The sequence below is a fragment of the Lepisosteus platostomus genome, chromosome 5 (genome assembly GCF_059453375.1).
Source record: "Lepisosteus platostomus isolate fLepPlt1 chromosome 5, fLepPlt1.hap1, whole genome shotgun sequence".
Lineage (NCBI taxonomy): Eukaryota > Metazoa > Chordata > Actinopteri > Semionotiformes > Lepisosteidae > Lepisosteus > Lepisosteus platostomus.
Genome location: NC_142615.1, coordinates 10278692 through 10298012, shown reverse-complemented (window position 1 = coordinate 10298012; position 19321 = coordinate 10278692). Strand labels below are relative to the sequence as shown.

At 41.8% G+C, this 19321-nt stretch overlaps 2 non-coding genes across 2 annotated transcripts; both read right to left on the bottom strand.

Annotated features, from left to right (window-relative positions):
- Positions 1–1085: 1085 nt before the first annotated feature.
- Positions 1086–1157, bottom strand: trnat-cgu (transfer RNA threonine (anticodon CGU)). The gene has a single exon. It is a non-coding gene; the product is annotated as a tRNA-Thr (tRNA).
- Positions 1158–3585: 2428 nt separating this feature from the next.
- trnak-uuu (transfer RNA lysine (anticodon UUU)) lies at positions 3586–3658 on the bottom strand. The gene has a single exon. It is a non-coding gene; the product is annotated as a tRNA-Lys (tRNA).
- Between the last annotated feature and the right edge of the window lie 15663 nt (positions 3659–19321).

Below are 19321 nucleotides of genomic sequence, written 5' to 3'. Positions count from 1 at the left end.
AAGACTGAAACAGTGTAAAGGCAGGTAAAAAAGACAGGGTAAAACACCTGACTGTCAGGAGTGGGATTTGAACCCGTGCCTCTATTTGGAGAGCGAAACACAAAGCTTATAAGAAGCTGTGAATTTGCTGTTTTAAAGTGCTCGACTATCCTGAAAAAATGTGTGCTGATTGCACCAGTCGCATGCGATTTTCCGTAACTTTAGGACGATAGATACGACTGGACGAACACAATTTGTGGCGTTTAGCATGACATGGAAAACGGTACCGGAGCATTCGGGTCCGGACTACCAGACTCGAAAATAATTTTACCCCCGCACTATCAAACTATTAAACTCCCAGCCTCTCTCACTCTCTCCTCACCTCTCACCTATGATCTGAACCTCACAGTGCCTTCTTTCTTACCAAAAACCCAAACACACATTGAAAATCTATCTCTACCATACATGTCAAAAGCTCACTCCCCATCATTTCTATCCCTTTATTTCATTCTTTTGATGCATGTTTTTGCACATAACCTGTTACCTTTTTGTTGTTTTGCACACTGCCTGTTGTTGTTTTTTGCACATCGGCTGTTGTCTTTCTTTTGTTATACAATTGTATTGTTGTTGTGTTTTTTTCTTTGTACTACTTATATCCGAGAGCTAGCTAAATAGCATTTCGTTATACCATATACCTGTGTATGAGTATAATGACAATAAACTTGTACTTGAACTTGACAGAGTCTTGCAGGCAGTATATTATTTTATCGTTTACTCGTATAAAAAAAGCATGGTCTTCTCGTTCCTAAGTCAGATTTTTAGTGCTTTCGAACGTTACTTCCAACCTGGACTGACAGCTCACCCGATCTGTTTGTGATCAGACCATGGAGTCGGGGGCTGTACCAAGCGCACGTTCCTTCCCAGTGCTGAGGCGATCATTCGGAAGATGGGTGTGAAGAGAGATAAACTTTGTCGACTAAAAAACAAGGCAGGATATGCAAGAATACTAATCACTGGCGACAGTTATGCTCTCTTACTATTGAGATCCCTACATTGCGAGTTTTTTTAAGACTTTGAAACTAAAGGAAAGCGGTGACAAACGAAACAGGCACGGGTGGGGTTTGAACCCACGCTCTTCGGTTTACGAGACCGACGCCTTACCACTTGGCCACCGCGCCTTCACATAACCATGGGAATAAGGTTGTTCAAATTATTTTTTTCTGAATCCGGTTTACATCGCCAAATGTAAACCGGAGGCAGCAACAACAATAAAAAGGATACTTGTCCTTAAACTCGGACGTGATGTTCTGCAGACATGTGCACAATGTCCTGTTTTCTTGCAGTGTAGACATTTTGCTGTTCACGCTCCGCATTCATCTGCTTTGTGCGTTATTAGTCCGCACCTGTAACATGTAATGTCAGCCGTCCCCTGTTCTTCTATATCTCTAGCATGACTGCGTCCGGCTGCTCGGCTTTTGTTTGTAAAGTTTGAGCGAGCGCCCCGTTCAGTGTCACTTTGTCACTGTGGTCAGAAAGCATTCTTGATTCTGCTTGAGCTGCTTCATGAATTCTAGCGACTGTAAGAGCTCTTTTTAAAGTCAGCCTTCATCCTGCAGCAATTTATAGTCTCTTATGTGCACATTTTTCCACAAGTTGATCTCTTAACATGTCAGTTTCCAATACTCCAAAGTCACAAGATTTAGCCAGTTCTCTTAGTGCAGTCACAAAAGCATCAACAGATTCGTCCTGAGACTAAGTTCTCTGCCTAAATTTATGCCGTTCCAAAACCACATTTCGCCGCGGTGTAAAGGAAGCGTCTAAGGCAGCTACAGTCTTTTTCTCCAGGGAGGTTGGCAAAAATCCGCTGCACGGAAGCCCCGATACAGTGCAGTAATGTAGCACGTCTCACGGCATCCTGAGCTTCTGTAGATCCACCGGCTATTTAAAAAAAAATCTGTACGACTCCATCCATATCTTGTATTCCGTATACAAATCCGGAGCTCCGAGGTTCAGTAGAAGCGGTGGAAAAAGCTGGGCATAAGCAAAGCTTCTCGGCGCGGCTGCCATATCTTCCATGGCGCAAGCTAAACGAAAAGTCCGAAAATTCAAAAGTTCGTTTCTACCAGCAAGAGAATTAAAATCTGCAGTGTTCTGCTCGCTTTGAGTCCGTCAAGCACTCATCTCTGGTCACCATAAATGTTGTGTATCTAAATTTAGAGAAGTTTTTATATTATTTTAACTATTTTGTTAACTACACAGATCACGCCCTTACACCATATATTCCCGCCTTCTACCTCGTTCTGTTGTCTCGCGATGTCTACTCACTATACTACATTAAGCATGACTTCTTGTTGCAGTTGAGCTCAAAGCTGGAGATGAACTCCATATTCTACCGCCGTAACTAGTCCGAAACGTAGTACACAGTACACACGTTTTAAGTGAACTCAGGTTGTTAAAAAATTAAACCAGCGCCCTGTCACAGAAACGTACCCCAGTCTCCCGCGCAACAAGCGGGGGTACTCAGCACTATACTAACGAGGAGCGCTTGTCAGCAGCTGAGCGTCAGCTCTGTTTACTGTCAGCAGTCATTTCCTCATTTCTAAAGACTTTTTCACTTGCTCTCAGCTTTTAAAGACGGTCATAAACGCTCAAGAAGTAATTCATGTCAGTTGGAAGTCTGTTTCTGTTGTCTCAGCTCTTGATAAAGAAAAGCCGTGCGTGGGAGACTCCCTCTCTGAAGAAGTTTGCCGTCACCCTGCGAGGGAGAAGAGCCATCAATCACCGAGGCAACCACTGAGACAGTTAACATTAAACACGTGAAATGCGAGATGTTGTGACTTTTTTCCCGCTTAAGGCTTCTATCGTTTCTACTCTAACGAGAAAGACCTCTTTATTAGAAGTGAGATTTTAACAAACGTCTCCAGGGTTAACTGCGACCTGAACGCAACGCCTTAGACCACCAGCCATCTTGCCTGTGGTACTTAGAGCAGCGCTCAAAAAAAATGATCAGAACCCGAAAGCGCTTCTTATGCGGATCAGTATATTCCGATACCACTGGTTCTGCAGAAGAAATAAGAAAAGCCGAACTCAAAGCAGTGTGTTGCCATTACGGGTACTCTGCGGCTGCTTTAAGATCTACTCACACCGTGTTGCCATTAAGGCTACCTAGTTAAAAAAAAACTTATCGTCATCTTTTTGAACGTGATTATTAGACACCCGTTAAATCTCCACCGAGGTTTCTTGAGAGATCGTTCAGCGAGCGAGTATTAAAAAACTACGTCGCTTCCAACCTCTGCTCTCACTGTAAACTCGGACGTGATGTTCTGCAGATGTGCAGTGTGCCTTTCCTCTTGTCGTATTCAAGAGTACTCACTGTGTGCGCTCCTCACTGCGTGTTCTGTACTCTACTGTGATTTAATTTAGATGATTACGTGGAGTAGAGTGACAAGATCTACTTGAACATTTTCGGTTTGTGAAATGAAACACTAAATACAGTACTGTAAATACAAGTAATGGACATTTAAAATAACCACAGTACAGCTAGAAGAGTGAAAGATAAGAGACTATTTAGAATGACATTCACAATAGACTTAAGAACAGCACAACCGCCCGAAGAGGGACTTGAACCCTGGGCCCTCAGATTAAAAGTCTGATGCTCTACCGACTGAGCTATCCGGGCTCTGAAAGGAAGTCGACACTGTCGGGATCCTCGCAAGTCACCTGTCTCTTGTGCCGAAGAGCAGTCATACCGGACCCGTCTGGAATGACCACTGACAGACTTTATCCAGAAGCGACGGTACCACTTCCAGTAGAATGAGTGAGAAATACAGCATGACATGGGTAGTTAAGGGGCTCCCACAATCCATCTTTCCTCACATTACTAATTTTTTTCAATAGCATTTTGACCTTTTTTCACATTCAGATTTTTTTCACATTTAATAAAATCTTTTAATCAACAACATTAAAAAGAAAACAAATGGAACATTTTTGGGAACAATAATTTAAAAAAAAACTTTCAATGCCTTGGTTGTTTACGTGTGCACACCCTTTATAAAGGGAGTTGCAACAGTGCTGAAATGTAAAGAGCATTTCTGTAGAGAAAACAGCATTTTTTCTGCCTTGATGTTAAGCTTAGGGAGCCTGTCTTTTAGAAATTCTATTTTATAACACCTTGCACAGCCTCCCGGCAGACTAACAAATATTTTTTTGGAGAAATTGGCTCACACACCGGAAGACACTAACGTTTATTTACGTTAGAGTATGTAAAACTCAGGCTTTAACAGATGTTCATGATGTTTCACACGGGGTGTTACCTGTTGTAGTGTTTCAAAAGATGTGTTAGCGGACAACAAATTATCTTGAAAAGATTTGGGTTTGTACTGGCTGGGATTCAAACCCGACTCAATTATTTGGAAGGCGCCTGTACCACCAACGCACTTCCGAGAAGCACCTGCAAATTGTCACAATCCTCTCTCTCACCTACAAAGTTATGGAGACACAGACGTCCAATGAAAACTAATCTTATTCACTCAAGGCTCCACTCTTTTGCTGTGAAGTCATTTTAATTAATTTTAGCTTTGATAAGGTGTCGTTTTTGCCTCTTAAAGTTAAAATCTGCTCCTTTCTTCCTGGTATAGAAATAACATGTTCCATCTTTGTTTAAAAACACCACTAAAAGTAAATTATTCAGCTCTAACGCCTGTGTGCATTGACAAGACATCTCAAAAGGACTTATCAAATAAGAACACGATCCTTCCTGTTACCATTCCTGTGGTGGGGCGTTGTTTCACCCTTTTATTTTCTTCTACAATATTTGCAGACAGGGCTTTATCACTCGAGTTGTACAGAACAAGTGTACATCGGTCCATGAAAATCATCAGTAGTGCTGTTTTTCTATGCATAGTTTAATCAAGAGCACTTAAAAGATGCAAAAAGCTTTCAAATAAAACAGAATTGAAAGACAGTCGAGTAAGAAGGTAGAAAAAAAGCACTCCCCCGTCTGGGAATTAACCACCGTCGCAGGTATGACTGGATACAAAAATAATAGATTAATTTGTGCCCAGTCTCTTGAAGCTTCAATGCGATTATTTTTCCTTCCTTATTTCTTCATTCCCATGCATTTACTCTGTAGTAGAGGAAACGCGAAAGTGGGAAACTGCAGGCATTCTTCGTGAGTGGTGGATTGTGATCAGTGAGCATCTGGACAAGTCTGTTCCATTACTTCGCCATCCGGGATGTAGCTCAGTGGTAGAGCGCATGCTTCGCATGTATGAGGTCCCTGGTTCAATCCCTGGCATCTCCAGGTGCTTTATATTACAGTACTCACATTGCAATCTTTTGTTGAGTGAGAACTCTTTCCTTGTGTTCAGAGAGAGCCAGGTTTACACAACTAAATGCAGGCACACTCGACGTGCTGCAGAGTTGCGCTGCTGTTTTAAATGTACCTCATTTAGTTCTGTTAAATCCTAAATTATTTGAACTAACCCTAACCCTAATAATTTAGTTCAAATTCAGGAAATCCAGAGATTGCTTCACACTTGCCGTGGCTGTTGCAGAAAACACCTCTTGAATCTCACCCGGGATTTCTTGAGAGATCATTCAGCGAGCGAATCCTCCTTCTGATCTCCGCACTAAACTGAAAGCTTCACGAACTCCTCACTGCGTGTCCTGTACTGTTACAAGTGCTCTCGTGTAGATGTGAAGCACAGCCATAAACACACTTTGAACTTTTGCCGTTTGTTAATGAAAATGCAAAAGAGCATGACAAGTATTGATCGTATAAAATATCCATGCCACAACTCGAGAAAGTACTGAAGGACTACATATCGACTTTTGATGATTACAAGAGATTCAAGAAACACAACCGTCCGCACCTGGGTTTGGATCCTGAATGCTAGAGTTAAAAGAACATAACCGACGTTTATGACCTATAAACTCTCTAAATTGTCTTATAGTTTATGAAAGAAAACACTTTCTTAATAATTACTTACTGATGATAGACGATTTATTGAATTTTAACAAAATCACAATTACAAACTTTTTCGGTTAAACTGTTATTCACATACTCTAACGTAAATAAACGATAGTGTCTTCCGGTGTGTGAGCCAATTTCTCCAAAAAAATATTTGTTAGTCTGCCGGGAGGCTGTGCAAGGTGTTATAAAATAGAATTTCTAAAAGACAGGCTCCCTAAGCTTAACATCAAGGCAGAAAAAATGCTGTTTTCTCTACAGAAATGCTCTTTACATTTCAGCACTGTTGCAACTCCCTTTATAAAGGGTGTGCACACGTAAACAACCAAGGCATTGAAAGTTTTTTTTAAAATTATTGTTCCCAAAAATGTTCCATTTGTTTTCTTTTTAATGTTGTTGATTAAAAGATTTTATTAAATGTGAAAAAAATCTGAATGTGAAAAAAGGTCAAAATGCTATTGAAAAAAATTAGTAATGTGAGGAAAGATGGATTGTGGGAGCCCCTTAACTACCCATGTCATGCTGTATTTCTCACTCATTCTACTGGAAGTGGTGCCGTCGCTTCTGGATAAAGTCTGTCAGTGGTCATTCCAGACGGGTCCGGTATGACTGCTCTTCGGCACAAGAGACAGGTGACTTGCGAGGATCCCGACAGTGTCAACTTTCTTTCAGAGCCCGGATAGCTCAGTCAGTAGAGCATCAGACTTTTAATCTGAGGGCCCAGGGTTCAAGTCCCTCTTCGGGCGGTTGTGCTGTTCTTAAGTCTATTGTGAATGTCATTCTAAATAGTCTCTTATCTTTCACTCTTCTAGCTGTACTGTGGTTATTTTAAATGTCCATTACTTGTATTTACAGTACTGTATTTAGTGTTTCATTTCACAAACCGAAAATGTTCAAGTAGATCTTGTCACTCTACTCCACGTAATCATCTAAATTAAATCACAGTAGAGTACAGAACACGCAGTGAGGAGCTCACACAGTGAGTACTCTTGAATACGACAAGAGGAAAGGCACACTGCACATCTGCAGAACATCACGTCCGAGTTTACAGTGAGAGCAGAGGTTAGAAGCAACGTAGTTTTTTAATACTCGCTCGCTGAACGATCTCTCAAGAAACCTCGGTGGAGATTTAACGGGTGTCTAATAATCACGTTCAAAAAGATGACGATACGTTTTTTTTTTAACTAGGTAGCCTTAATGGCAACACGGTGTGAGTAGATCTTAAAGCAGCTGCAGAGTACCCGTAATGGCAACACACTGCTTTGAGTTCGGCTTTTCTTATTTCTTCTGCAGAACCAGTGGTATCGGAATATACTGATCCGCATAAGAAGCGCTTTCGGGTTCTGATCATTTTTTTTTAGCGCTGCTCTAAGTACCACAGGCAAGATGGCTGGTGGTCTAAGGCGTTGCGTTCAGGTCGCAGTTAACCCTGGAGACGTTTGTTAAAATCTCACTTCTAATAAAGAGGTCTTTCTCGTTAGAGTAGAAACGATAGAAGCCTTAAGCGGGAAAAAAGTCACAACATCTCGCATTTCACGTGTTTAATGTTAACTGTCTCAGTGGTTGCCTCGGTGATTGATGGCTCTTCTCCCTCGCAGGGTGACGGCAAACTTCTTCAGAGAGGGAGTCTCCCACGCACGGCTTTTCTTTATCAAGAGCTGAGACAACAGAAACAGACTTCCAACTGACATGAATTACTTCTTGAGCGTTTATGACCGTCTTTAAAAGCTGAGAGCAAGTGAAAAAGTCTTTAGAAATGAGGAAATGACTGCTGACAGTAAACAGAGCTGACGCTCAGCTGCAGACAAGCGCTCCTCGTTAGTATAGTGCTGAGTACCCCCGCTTGTTGCGCGGGAGACTGGGGTACGTTTCTGTGACAGGGCGCTGGTTTAATTTTTTAACAACCTGAGTTCACTTAAAAAGTGTGTACTGTGTACTACGTTTCGGACTAGTTACGGCGGTAGAATATGGAGTTCATCTCCAGCTTTGAGCTCAACTGCAACAAGAAGTCATGCTTAATGTAGTATAGTGAGTAGACATCGCGAGACAACAGATTGAGAGAGTAGAAGGCGGGAATATATGGTGTAAGGGCGTGATCTGTGTAGTTAATAAAATAGTTAAACTAATATGAAAACGTCTCTTTATTAAGATACACAACATTTATGGCGACGAGAGATGAGTGGTTAACGGACTCAAAGCGAGCAGAACACGAACTTCTGAATTTTCGGACTTTTCGTTTAGCTTGCGCCATGGAAGATATGGCAGCCGCGCCGAGAAGCTTTGCTTATGCTCAGCTTTTTCCACCATTTCTACTGAACCTCGGAGCTCCGTATTTGTATACGGAATACAAGATATGGATGGAGTCGTACAGATTTTTTTAAATAGCCAGTAGATCTACAGAAGCTCAGGATGCCGTGAGACGGGCTACACTACTGCACTGTATCGGGGCTCCCGTGCAGCGGATTTTCGCCAACCTCTCTTGAGCAAAAGGTACATATGAACAGACTGTAGCTGCCTTAGACGCTTACTTTACACCGCGGAGAAATGTGGTTTTGGAACGGCATAAATTTAGGCAGAGAACTTAGTCTCAGGACGAATCTGTTGTTGCTTTTGTGACTGCACTAAGAGAACTGGCTAAATCGTGTGACTTTGGAGTATTGGAAACTGACATGTTAAGAGATCAACTTGTGGAAAAATGTGCACATAAGAGACTATAAATTGCTGCAGGAGGAAGGGCTGACTTTAGAAAGAGCTCTTACAGTCGCTAGAATTCATGAAGCAGCTCAAGCAGAATCAAGAATGCTTTCTGACCACAGTGACAAAGTGACACTGAACGGGGCGCTCGCTCAAACTTTACAAACAAAAGCCGAGCAGCCGGACGCAGTCATGCTAGAGATATAGAAGAACAGGGGACGGCTGACATCACATGTTAAAGGTGCGGACTAACAATGCACAAAGCAGATGAATGCGGAGCGTGAACAGCAAAATGTCTACACTGTAAGAAAACAGGACATTATGCACACGTCTGCAGAACATCACGTCCGAGTTTAAGGACAGCAACATCAGAGATTGGAAGCTAGGAAGTTTCAGGTCTGTTTTTTTATTATAGGTTCAAGAAAGTCTGAATACCTTTGCAAGAAGTATTTCAGAATCCCACTCAAATCCAGTATGAATGCCGGATAAATCTACATTGTACAATTAGTATACTGTTTGTCCGTTGAATCAAACACGCCTTATGAAGCATTTCTAAAACAGGAGAGATCGTTATGGAATGGGTCTTCCTGTAAAAATAAAATGACTTCACTATAAGCAGAGGTGTGAAAGCCTGCTCTACAGAAGAACTATAGCCAGAGATGCCAAAGAGGTCGAGATTTCACCACGTGAGAGAAAGCATCTCAGAAAACGAAGTTGCGGTCAATTCCACGCGTTATAAAAACACTAGGTCAAACAACAAGAGCTGAAGAGCCGCTGTTGAGAGTAACGTGGCCGAGCGCTCTAAGGAGCTGGCTTAAACCTCCAGTCTCTTCAGGAGCATCTGTTGGAGTCGCACTGCTACAGCGTATCTCCTTGTTAAGTATCCCTTTTACTGTTGTTGCTGCCTCCAGGCGATGTAAACCAGATTCAAAAAAAATAATTTGAACAACATTATTCCCATGCTTTCTCGAAGGTCCAGTGGCCAAGTGATAAGGTGTCGGTCTTGTAAACTGAAGATTGTGGTTTCAAACCCCACCCATGCCTGTTTCAAAGTCTTCAAAAAAACTTGCAATGTAGGAGTCTCAATAGTAAGAGAACATAACTGTCGCCAGTGATTAATATTCTTGCATATCCTGCCTTGTTTTTTAGTCGACAAAGCTTGTCTCTCTTCACACCTATCTTCCGAATGATCGCCTCAGCATTGGGAAGGAACGTGCGCTTGGTACAGCCCCCGACTCCATGGTCTGATCACAAACAGATCGGGTGAGCTGTCAGTCCAGGTTGGAAGTAACGTTCGAAAGCACTAAAAATCTGACTTAGGAACAAGAAGACCATGTTTTTTTAAACGAGTAAACGATAAAATAATATACTGCCTGCAAGACTATGTCAAGTTCAAGTTCAAGTCCAAGTTTATTGTCATTATACTCATACACAGGTATATGGTATAACGAAATGCTATTTAGCTAGCTCTCGGACATAAGTAGTACAAGAAAAAAACACAACAACAATACATGTATAACAAAAGAAAGACAGAGACAACAGCCGATGTGCAAAAAAAAAAACAATGGGCAGTGTGCAAAACAACAAAAAGGTAACAGGTTATGTGCAAAAACATGCATCAAAAGAATGGAATAAAGGGATAGAAATGATGGGGAGTGAGCTTTTTGACATGTAAGGTAGAGGTAGATTTTCAATGTGTGTTTGGGTTTTTGGTAAGAAAGAAGGCACTGTGAGGTTCAGGTCATAGGTGAGAGGTGAGGAGAGAGTGAGAGAGGCTGGGAGTTTAATAGTTTGATAGTGCGGGGATAAAAACTGTTTCTGAGTCTGGTAGTCCGGACCCGAATGCTCCGGTACCGTTTTCCATGTCATGCTAAACGCCACAAATTGTTCGTCCAGTTGTATCAATCGTCCTAAAGTTACGGAAAATCGGATGCGACTGGTTCACTCAGCACCCATTTCTTCAGGATAGTCGAGCGGTTTAAAACAGCAAATTCACCGATTTGTGTCTTTTAAGCTTTGTGTTTCGCTCTCCAAATAGAGGCATGGGTTCAAATCCCACTCCCGACAATCAGGCGTTTTACCCTGTCTTTTTTACCTGCCTTTACACTGTTTCAGTCTTGTTGTGCTCGCTGACAATCACAATACGAGGAAAACGGAGAAACTGCTTAGCAAAAACTTAACGGACAGAAAAAAGCTTCGTAAACACGTGAATGTGATTAGCAGCAGTAAGGTATGCATTCAAATGTTTAAGGCTGATTTATAACAGCAGCAGAAGAAAGGTGCAGCACAATGCAATTTGTGAGAATTCTCGGGTTTTTATGCTGCTTGGACTTCTTTCAAGCCTATGAGGTGACCCCCGTTTTATTTTCATTTTCAAACTTCAGAACCGAATAACAAAGAGGTTTCATGTGTGACAGCATTCCGTTGCAAATACCGTTTCCACGATGTATTCAGCGACGGGAATGAAATATTTTAGTGCTGGCTCAAATGCGAGGAATTTCAGAAAAACCTGGAAAAGCAACGCTTGCAGTAAATGACAAATTTAAAGCGTGTAGTCAGCATGAACAGAACAACGCAATGCTCTGTAAAACGATCTGAAGCCGCAATTACTCTTTTATCTCAGGCAGTTCATTCCCATACGATGTTTCCGCAGAATAAATGAAATGCCGAACTCCAAACATGTTGTTGCCATTATTGTTTCTCCTGCTGCTGTAGTTTTAAGCTTTAATCAGTGGGTATGTAATGTTGTAAAGGGGCTGGACTACTTTGTTCAGTCCAAATTCCATTATGTGAATTTATGCTTTTTTTTAATATAAGCATTAACAACACAATGCGTGCTCAAAAACCGTTACTTATAAGCTTAAGAAGCGGCAGTGTTTTGACAAAGTGTGGTATTCGAATAGTAAATGCTGAAGTGTTTAATACTTGCTTGTGAGCCTTAGATAAATTGCCTGCTGCAATTTCAGCAAGCGGAGTTCTGCTCAGCTGCCTGTAGTACACATTGCGGATTCCTTTTGTGAGGGCACGGGCAATCTTTCAACGATAAGGCTGACGTGCCTGTCGAAATTTTGTTTCCCTTTCACTGTGTTGTATTTTCCCTACTCGTACAACATCAATTGTGATGTCATCATTGCCCATTGGTTTGTGTCTTGTTATCATTATGTATTTTACATTACAGGAACTGAAGGTACTGAAGGGTAGGAACTGAAAGTACAGACTGTTGTAATCATCAGAAAGTTTTTTTTTTCTGCTGTTTCCTGATGTATTGGTATTTGAAGGCTATTGGGCAGCAATGATTTATCTTCCTGAACTCGCTATATAACATATGGGTCCATGGTCATCTTAGTTTAGATTTACCTTTTAGAGGTGGTATTTTTCTCCATCGTTCAGCCTTCAGACATACTTGGAAAGTGTTAGGCACAGACATAATCTTTCTTAATCCCCTTTTATCCTGAGGTGACGTCCCAGGCACGCTTGCCCCCTGGGAATATTCACTGTGCTCTTCAGGCTTTTTTTCTGATTCTACACAGATTTTTTCTCCTTCAAACATGTCACCACTGTCTGTGCTGCCGTGTGCAGCCCATGCATCTTCTGTATCTTCTGATGAACTTCTGAGCTCTGTGTTGCCTTCCAAACTATGTCCCTCACTTTGACTTGAAATATGGACTATAGATTGTGTACTGTCATCTGGTTTGGAATCCTTACCAATACTCACCTCCTTCTGCGCCCTAAGCACTTGGATTCTTACTTTTTTTCTATCTTCATGCCAAATCACTGATAACCATTTCCTGTTGCTGGAGCAATCCTCTCCAAGGACTCTGTTTGACAGTGTTGACCACATATTGTCATGCCACCTAATTTTTTTTCTAGCTTAGAAAACTTCAGAAATTCTTTGATCTCATTCCCTACTTCACCAGCCCTTGACCACAGGTCTGGCCTCCTACTCCTCTGTCCTCCTTTAACATGTGGCATTGCCAACAATCTGAAAAATAGGGAACACATCTGAATGAAGTGGAAACATAATTGAAATTCAACTCCCAATGGATGTTAATAGTGTAGGAGTGCAACAGATGTACAAGCCATTAAATGTTCTTATTTCTGTGTTTAATTTTTGAGGGACCCTATATTTTGATATAGCATCAATCACAAAACAGCATTCTGTCACTGTCACGACCACCAGTCAGGGGAGATCAACTCACAAAATAACTAACCAGTACCAGCAGCGGGTTAATAATAACATGTGTTAATCCACCAGCACATGCTCTGCTGTGCGGCAAAGCACTGTTTTAACCATTCAAACCCGCTTCCCGCTACTCGGTATTGAGTCTTCTCTTTGAGAGCACTACCTCGCGTTTACTCTGAATCTCGCTTACTGGTTACTGAACTCCCTTTTGCCTCTCGACCTTGGACCTTACCTTCTGTTTTGAATTGTTTGCTTCTCTCTGTATTTCCAGTATTTCGATCTACCTTTCACCTAACAATCTCGTTCTGGATTGTTCGCCTGTCTCAATAACTACTTGCTCCTGCATCTGCACAGGATCTGCATACCTTTTCACTGAGGATTTCTGACAGTTTTCTTCTTCTCTTTTCAGCATGGAATAAACCTATTACTTGTTCCTTGGAGATTACCATGTGCCAATACGATAAGATCACTGTATTGACCATATACAATTTCTTGCATTAGAAATTCCTATTTTGCATATCCCAGCTTGCTCTCCTTGAGACACACATACAGGGAGAGAAGCTGGGGGTCAGAGCGCAGGGTCAGCCATTTATACGGCACCCCTGCAGCAGTTGGGGTTAAGGGCCTTGTTCAGGAGCCCAATGGAGTAGGATTCCTCTGCCGACCGTGGGATGTTAACAAGCAACCTTTCAGCCACAGGTGCAGATCCTTAGCCACAGAGCCGCCGCTCTGCCAAATGTGCCAATTCTTTAAAAGAAGTCCAAAAAAATGCAAATTTATTTGTAAAAATAGCTGTTGTACAGAACATCAGTGGCTATTGAAGAGTACATACAAGCACAGAGACAAGTTAATAAACTTGGAATGACTACTTACAGCTCTGGAAAGACCGAAGATATTGTTTCCGGTTGTTAAGGAACAAGTAATAGGTTTATTCCATGCTGAAAAAAAAGAAGAGAGAAAACAATGTTTCGGCTGTGGAGCCTCACTCAGGTGTGAGAGAGAGAAGGCAGTAGGCAAAGGTAATGTAGTGGGAGAACAAAGGCTGGGAGGGAAGAGGGGTGAGAGGCGGGAGCAGGGGACAGAAAGAGAGGCCAATCAAGAGGTGTGAAGTCAGAATAGGTGTTGAGAGGTGTGAAATGAAACTTCCAATGAATGGAGAAAATTTAGTAGAATAGTAGTCTTTCGTTTAGAGAAGGGGTAAGGTGTGATCCTAGCTGCAGGATACGTTTGGTTTTGGTTTTCTTTCTAATGTATGAGTTCAGAAAACCATCTTTGAGAACACAGATGGAGAGATTAAAGTGGTCATGGCCATCAGAGGTGAAATGAGAAACAGTGGTTTTTGGAGAGATCTTTAATCTTCATAGCCCTGACATGTTCTCTGAAGCGGTCTCCAAGTCTCCTTCCTGTTTCTCCAATATAGAGAGAAACTGGGCATTTACGCAAGAGATACAGTAAATAAGGTTGCTGGAGGTACAAGATGCCATCTGGGTGATCCAGAATTGTCCTGAGGGGCCTTGAATGAGTGTGGTGTTGGATGTGTACTTGCAGGCGATACAGCGAGCTCTGTTGCAAGGGAAAGTACCTGGTGTGGATGGTTGCTGAGGGCGGTCAAGGGAGCTGTGAACAAGAAGGTTGTGCAGATTAGGTGACTGGTGATATGAGATGATGGGGCGGTCAGAAAAGAGGGCCCCAACAGAGGGATCATCCTGTAGGATGGAAAAGTTGTCGTTAACAGTCCTGGGGATAGGAAGTGTGTTAGGGAAGCACCAAAGGAATGCGGTTGTTACGGTGGGAGTTCCTGATTGGGTTGATGGTCCAAAGGGTGTTTTTGGCTCGGGCAAGGGCCCTGTCAATAACACTGCTGGGGTATCCTCTGTTGATGAAAAAGGAGTTCATTTTGAGGGTTTGGTTCTGGAATTCGATGTCGTCGCTGCATATTTGTTGTAGCCGAAGGAACTGTGAAAAAGGGAGAGATTTTTAGTATGTTTGGGGTGAAATGAGCTATACAAGAGATAGCTGTGTGAATCTGTGGGTTTGTAATAGACAGAAGTGGAGAGTCTGGGGTAGTTGATGGAGAAGTTGATGTCCAGAAACTGAAGAGTAGTGGAAGATATGTTAACTAATATTTGAGGTACAGGTGGAAGTTGGTGAAATGGTGCAGGAAGCACTTAAGCTGATCGTTGGAGTATGTGGCGGCACTGACGCAGTCATCAATATATCACTTGTAGAGGTCAGGGACATAGCCAGTGTAGGAAGCAAAGAAGCGTTCTTCTACAGGGTACAGGAAAGTTGTTATAGAGATAAATGGTATTCATGAAACAAATAATGTTGCAAAAAACTTTGCCAAAAGTCACAACCCATTTAACATTCATCAGACAGGTTAATCAGTTGGATATCTCTTAGGTTCAAAATGCACTCAACGGCTGTATAATGCAAGCTCAAGAGTCAAAAGAACAGTAGTGAACTACAGTTCTTACAATAATAAACAGCCATTTGATCTTGTGAATGATCTATCATACACCCTTGAAATGATGTTACAGATTTGGAAGTTTGCACAGCTTGTAGTCTTTCTAACTCCATGAGTCACACAGACAGGGAGAGAAGCTGGGGGTCAGAGCGGGTTGGCCACTGTGCTCTTGTGCCAAACAGGTCATACAAAGACTGCCATTCCTTATATCTTTCCCTGAACCTGTGCGTCACTTCCTCACCTTCCAGAAGCAAAATATCGAGCTTCCACACACCCTTCCCCACAGTAACAGCTGTTGGAATAGAAATTGTACATGACAGCAGACAATGGTCAGAGAAAAAAAAACAGGGGTTAGGCCTGTGGTCTTGCAAGTAAAATCACGTATCAAACAAAAGGCGTGAGGCTTGGGTCCCATTAGACTAGTGCCTTGTGAAACCTGCCCTCCCCTGACTATGAAGTTTGAAGCCATCTTTCAGTTTAAAATCTTTACATAATGTTTGCAATAATATTGATGATTTATCAAATTGGACCCGCCTCTCGCCCCTCATTCTGCCTTCTCTTTCTAAAAGAGAATTAAAATCCCCAGCTAAAACCACTGGTTCCCATCCCAATAAATATACTCAGTTCCTGAATTAGGACATATCTGTCATGTGAGCAACTCAGACAATATATATTTAAGAGTTTAAATTAGACATTCATGAAACCCAGATACACCACCAGTGCTCTCCCTGGTTTCACTACAAGGTGCTGACGTACCTCTACCATCTTATTTTTAATTAGAACAGCTATACCATCAGATTTATTTTCTTTGGACCCACTCCAGATTGATGGGCCCAATGTCCCTAGTTCTTCCATTTACCTTCCTCACAAATGATAGGATATTCCTTGCCCTTAACTTGGAGCGAATGCTTCTCACATTTATTGACACAATATTAAGAGCCATACTTAAAGTAGGACCAGGGGAGACTAAAAGCTCTGGCTACAATCATTCAGTAGGTGACACCTACCCAACAGGCCTCCCCCCCCTTTTGCTTTAATTGTCTCCTCCTCCACCACCCCCACAATCCATAGGATATTTCACCACCTGCCCTCCTTGAGTCTTTGGTTCTAAAGCTTGGTCAGTAAGATCACATATATTAGAGACATCTAAACCCATGGGAGAACCTACCCGAGGACTCGGAAAATGATCTTCCCTCACTCTTCTACTCGGAGTTCAATCATTTTCTAAATCCAATGTCTCTTTTAGACTGCACCCTCTGTTCTGTACATTTCATTTGAGCACTTTCAGTCTCCACAGGTGGCAGGCTATTGGAAGAGCAATGGTCTTCCCAGTTTTGTTCTATTTGCAAAGGAATTTGGACAGTCTTTAAACACATGACCTTCACACTCACAGAGATTACATTTCCTCACGCTTGTACATTCAGTATATGCATGTCCAATTTCCTTGCACTTAACACACACCACCTTTGTACAGGCATCCACAAAGTGACCCAGCTCCCCACATCTCCTGCACGGTTTTGGCTGCCCTTGGTAGAACACAAGGCCTCTATTTTCACCTAATCCAATCAAAGAAGGAATGTGTTTAAATCCACCATAACCATTTTTTGTCTTCATGCAATGAAACAGGTACTCTCCATGCACAGTTCCAGATGCCATCATCATCCAAGACTTTCTGAAGCTCACCTTTCACTAAACAATACTTAGACAACCATGTCAAAACATCTTCCTTCATCACCATCTCATTAAACATGCGAACAATCACAGTCCTATTAATTAATAATAATTGCTTACACTTATACAGCGCTTTTCTGGACACTCCTCTCAAAGCGCTTTACAGGTAATGGGGACTCCCCTCCACCACCACCAATGTGCAGCATCCACCTGGATGATGCAACGGCAGCCATAGTGCGCCAGAATGCTCACCACACATCAGCTCTCGGTGGGGAGGAAAGCAGAGTAATGTAGCCAATTCATAGGGGGGGGATTATTAGGAGGCCATGATTGGTGAGGGCCAATTGGAAATTTGGCCAGGACACCGGGGTTACACCCCTACTCTTTTCGAGAAACGCCCTGGGATTTTTAATGACCACAGAGAGTCAGGACCTCGGTTTTACATCTCATCCGAAGGACGGCGCCTGTTTACAGTATAGTGTCCCCGTCACTATACTGGGGCATTAGGACCCACAAAGACCACAGGGTGAGTGCCCCCTGCTGGCCCCACTAACACCTCTTCCAGCAGCAACCTTGGTTTTTCCCAGGAGGTCTCCCATCCAGGTACTGACCAGGCTCACACCACATTAGAAAGATCCATCAGCTTCTGCCATTCAAACATTTTAATCAGGCCCACATCTTTTTTTCTCCTCTATTTTCATCCAAAATTGTTCCAGTAACTTCGCCGATTGAAACTAATGTCAAAACCAATTCCCTTCAGCAAAGTGATTAAGCATTTGACATCTAATGCCTTAATCCTTTCTGTAACACCTTCCTTGAAAAGTCCAACCGTGAAATATCACCCGAGTGAGCCGAACCCTCACCACCCTTATACACCAAAAGTGAGCAAAAGTAACGGTGCATGCCGACTCTACAGGTCGCCATGGCCGTTACAAATGTGTCAAAAGCAAACTTAACCTAAACCGAAACCTCTGCTGTGCACCAAACCCACCAAAACCCTATTCCCTTAATCTTACACTTATACAAAAACTCCACTCTCGACTTCTGGGTTTAACCCTTTACATCTCAAACACTGGTTAGAGACTCAGTCTGTCCCAGGCTCAGCGGTTATATAGGACAGGACTCGGCGAGCTGCAGGTGAAACTCGTTGTTCTGCGCTCCCCGTGCGGAATGCTCGTCTCCTCCCTCCAGACTCATCAAACCGCCTTCATACTCTATAGCGGGAAAAAAAAACTCCCTTTACTGTCTTCATACAGTACATCCCTCTTAAATCCCAGAAACACAGAAACTCCGGGGCGTTTCTGTGAGTCAGTACTAGGTTTCTCTGTTCGAGGTTACAAGCAGAAACAATAAAAGCGCTGAAAGCAGGAAGTTATTTCTGCTCGTAGGCATAAATGTGTAAAAATAAATGTTCTGATTCCTAAAACCTAATAAAATCCATGTAAGTCTCCTTTTCGTCCCCAATGCATATAACTGAATATAAACCAGTCACGTTCAGCTACTTTTCTGATGTATATGAATACACTAGTTCTGGTGCAGCTCTTACAACAAAGATACTTAAGAACTTTTTTTTCATACGAGCTCTTGCCGTTTTTAAATTGAATATTTTTTCATTTCAGTAAATCACACGAAACACCAGCAACACTCATTGTAAGCATCTGACCAATCACATTCCTGAATTTCAAACCCATTTAGTATTTATTTTTAACTTGTTTTATTTTTTTTTAAATTTTAAAACCTGTTTTAAGTATTCTTGCCATTTTTAGCATATTGTAAGTGGATTTTTTCAAATATTTTATTTTTTAAATCATATCAACCCATTGTAAGTTCCCATTGATAATTCCTGAGCTTTATAACTGTGTATTATTTCTTTTTACCTTTTTTATTTTTTTTATTATTTTACAGAGCTTTTTAATATATTGTGAGCATTTTAGTGTCATTTTAAAATAGGACTATCAATGCTCCTGACTTTTAAACCTGTATTTATTCTGACATTATTCTCTCCACCTGCAGATGAGGGAGGTATTTGATTTTAAATTTGTTGATTTGGGGGGAAAATGTACATTCATTTCCTTGTATGTATCACCAGTGAGAAACTTTTTTTGGATGAATTGCATTTTTGGATGAATTGCAATCTTTACTTCAAGGCCTTCAGGCTGATATAGAAATGACGGGAGATTTAAATGACACATTTGATAAATCAGACAGGAACAGCATAACATCTAAAATGGCAGAACCCTCTAAAGTACTGAAAAAATTCCGGCACATTCATAATAAATACAATTTATTTAATTTAAAGGATAAAATTTGCTTTAAAAAGAAAACCACAATTTGTACGATATCATATTTCAATATC